This window comes from Cupressus sempervirens, chromosome 1 (genome assembly GCF_028749045.1).
Source record: "Cupressus sempervirens isolate cs-2001-9-10 chromosome 1, ASM2874904v1, whole genome shotgun sequence".
NCBI lineage: Eukaryota > Viridiplantae > Streptophyta > Pinopsida > Cupressales > Cupressaceae > Cupressus > Cupressus sempervirens.
This window is the reverse complement of record NC_143118.1, coordinates 678,370,521-678,374,454: the sequence shown is the minus strand read 5'-3', so window position 1 is coordinate 678,374,454 and position 3,934 is coordinate 678,370,521. Positions and strand designations below refer to the sequence as shown.

At 38.3% G+C, this 3,934-nt stretch overlaps 1 pseudogene; it reads left to right on the top strand.

Moving 5' to 3' along the window:
- The first annotated feature begins 681 nt into the window (after window positions 1–681).
- On the top strand, window positions 682–2,198 carry LOC149579711 (scopoletin glucosyltransferase-like; annotated as a pseudogene).
- Window positions 2,199–3,934: the final 1,736 nt, after the last annotated feature.

Here is a 3,934-nt window from a genome sequence, read left to right as displayed (position 1 = left end):
TAGCAGGGTGACTTGTGCCTAATCTAGAAGTGTTCTATAATAGGTTTTTCCCTCATGGTGGTCAATGATAGGATAATTGGCAAACACAACTTATACATGTCCTATGTCCTAGTACAATGAATTTGTTCGATAGAAATTTGATTTACTTTATTTGTAAAATTTGTATATTAATAAACCTTCCCTTTATTAGTAAGGGATGTACATGTAAGTCTATGCAGCAACTTATTTACACCTTAGTTAAAAAAAAAATGTGCGCAGCAACTTATTTACACCTTAGTTAAAAAAAAAATGTGCGCAGCAACTTATTTACACCTTAGTTTAAAAAATAAAGTGCCCCTAACATCTAAAACAGGTTTACTATTCGCATACTATTTGTTTCTATGTATCATGGCAATGAACGTGCCCTTGTTTGCACGCTCCTCGTGCATTGTCGACCTTCAATACTATTCACATTTTTTGATGTTTCCACAGTATTCTCTTCTGACACGGCACCTCAAACGGACACTTAGTTTACCGAGGTTTCACTATTATCTTATCTCAGTAATGCATTACCTGAGGTTCGCTATTATCTTAGACATTTAACATGACTTGTAAGGCTGGGATTCTACACCTTATCAACAATATATAAAAAAACAATCCTGTGTAGAATATATACCAGGCACAAGGAAGCTCAGCACAGCCATGAATCCCCTGCCAAGACCCCACGTCGTAATCGTGACGTTTCCTGCAATGGGTCATTGCATTCCATCTCTAGACTTAGCAAAAATGCTCGCTTCACACTCTCTCACCGTCAGCTTTGTCACTACTCGCACAATAGAGCACCGTCTACGAGGTCTCGTGGACGAATCCCACCAGCTCTCTGCTCATCTCGACATTTAGCTGGTCGGCCTAAGTCCTCTCGACGCCATTGAAGGTCTGCCCGAGGGATGCGAAAGTATGGACCTTATGCCACGTGCATCTTCCCTCTCCGTTATTTCACTCGTCGAGGGACTTCGAGGGCCATTCGATCAATGGGTCGAGGAACAGGGGAGTCGTCGACCGGTGTGTATAATCAGCGACTTATTCGTTGACTGGACTGTTCAGTCCGCCAAGAGATTTGGAACAATTAGAGTCATTTTTGCTCCGTGTGGGGCTTTTGGAACATCGGTATTCCACGCCATCTGTCGCACTATAACTACTGATGAGCTGCGCAAGGAGGGTGATTGCATTATAATCGATGATATCTTGTCATCTCCAGTGAAATTTAACAAGGAACAGATGCCTCAGAGATTTCTGGAACCAGATCAAACCGACCAGGGTCTAAAGTTTTTAATGGAGAAGATGCAGTCGATTAGCGATTGCTGGGGAATGCTTGTCAACACGTTCGAGGATGTCGAGCCTCGTTATCTGCAGCACTTGAGAAATATATTAAAATGGAAGCCCGTTTTGTCTGTCGGTCCCGTTGCTCCTTTGGGCTGCATTGCTAATACCAGAGGGAAAAAATCTGACATTAGTGACCAAAAGGTGATGCAATGGCTAGACTCTCAAAGCCCCAATTCGGTTTTGTATGTTTCGTTTGGAAGCCAGGCGTTTCTTTCGCCAGAGCAAACAAGGGCTGTGGCCAGGGGTCTTGAAGGGGGCCAAATGTCTTTCGTTTGGTCCATTAAGGTGGCAGAACTGAGCAGAGAAGAATTATTTGCTTCCTACCTTCCAGAGGGATTCATGGAGAGAGTTAAGGGGTTGGTCATATGGGGATGGGCACCGCAGCTTTTTATTTTGTCCCACCCATCTGTGGGTGCGTTCATGAGCCACTGCGGGTGGAATTCGACTCTGGAAAGCATTTTGATGGGCGTACCGATGGTCACATGGCCGATGTTCGAAGACCAGCATTTCAACTCTAAGCTGGTCACTGAAGAACTCGGCATTGGCGTCCAGTTTTGCCAAGAGAGGGATACGATTCCTTGTGAAGAGAAGGTGGAGAAGTGTGTAAGACTTGTCTGTAAGAGATGAGAAATCGTGCTGTCAAATTTCAGAGGATGGCTAAACAGTCTGTCGGAGGAGGAGGATCTTCGACCCTGAATTTAAAAACTTTTGCGAGTGAGATGCATAAGCTCATGGATTGTAAGGCTGAGGATAGGATTGGTGACGGATATGATCTAGGCACTGGCTATCTGGCAGAATATTTGCACCCGGCCAGTGCCACTGTTCATAACTTCTAGCTACAGGTACTCTGCATCTGTCAATGCACTGTGTGGTATCTAGTCTAGTTTGTCCGTAGACATTTATCGAATTTAAATTATTTTATTGATAAGCATAGGTAAAAGAAGTGAAGTGGTTCAATCTTATTTACAGTGGTCAAGTTTGAGATTCTAATTGTCTTCATAATCTCAAGTTTGAGACTGCCTCATGTTTGAATGATGCAGTGTATCCCAAGAGGACTAGATTCACCCCACCCGTCCTAAAATAGGTTGTTGGACAGGTAGCTGAGACACCTCCTTGATTAAAACAAAAAGAAAAAATAAATCCACTTAGAGACACCAAGACACAAATTAGACCTTGCACAATGATTCTTTTTGCCAATCAACCTTAGCTCCTCTTCCTCTCCTCCCTTATTGTAATTAAATATTTTGAGAAAAAATATTGTTTGCATTTCTAAATTTAGGTGAGGTGACAATGGAATCTTTTCATATTATTACTTAGTCATTTTCATTGTAGTTTTATTTTACTATGTTGTTGAATAATAAGAATTTGTATTATTTAATAATAATAAAATGAAACAATCACATGTCAAAGTTTTACATAATCAGAATTTTTTATTAAAAAATAATTAGTCTTAATTACTTAGTTTTAGAAATTTAGATTATGTTTATTAAATTAACCAATTAAAGTGTCATTGAAAATTTAATTTTCAATAGGTTTGAACTTTTTCAAGTGGGTGACTCCACTTGATTTTCAATGAATTTGAACTTTTCCAAACCAATGACTTTAGTCTTGTCTTAGAAGGAGAAATTGTTAAAGAGGGGTAAAAAAATGTTTCAATTATCTAGCCATCTAAGGCAACAAGGGGCTCCTTGTTGTAGATCAATAGAGAAATTGAATGCTAAAAGAAAGAGTGAGGCTAACATGAATGTTATACTCATGATTGCTAGATTAGGAAATTTGAGATCATTCTATCATGTCAATGCCTAATATGAGGAGGAAGGGAGGCTTCTAAAACTTTGGGAACAATATAAGCAAAATTCCACCAATACTCCAATAACACATAAAAGTAGCCTACTTCAACTATAATTTTACTAGCTCACACTTATATCTACATTGGGAGAAATTACAATCTTAGATTACTAACCATTACAAATAAATATAAAGTAATTAAAATGAAAGCTATAAGATAGACATGCCCACATTATTAATATTTACAAGGAAAAACAAACTAAAAATATATATATATATATATATATACCACAAAAAATGTCTACATAAATTATGGATACAATTTATAAATATCACTCAATCAAATGAAGAGTTTAATTATAGAGAGAAGACACAACTAGCAAATCACAGTTTTAACTCTACATATAACAAAACCAATTTGACTCCACATATCTTAAATACAATATTGTATAGGTTTGACAACTTTGTATGATCATCACACAAAATAAATCATTCTGTAGTGGCTCTCCCATTTGATTTATGTAAGTCATTTTGATGGATGCAACCTTGTTGATCTTTTGTTGTGAAGAGATCATGATTGGGACCATGAGTGGTCTACACCCTTGATGTGATTGGATTTGTGTTACTGTATCAATTGATTTGATTATGCTTATGGCTGATTTATGATATTATGATATGTTAGATGGTTTCACTAGTGTTTGTACTAGTGGTTACCAGGATCAATGTGGTAGCGTGGTGTTGTTCCGTGATTACCCTGAGATGTGTACTAAGATTGCACTGTGCA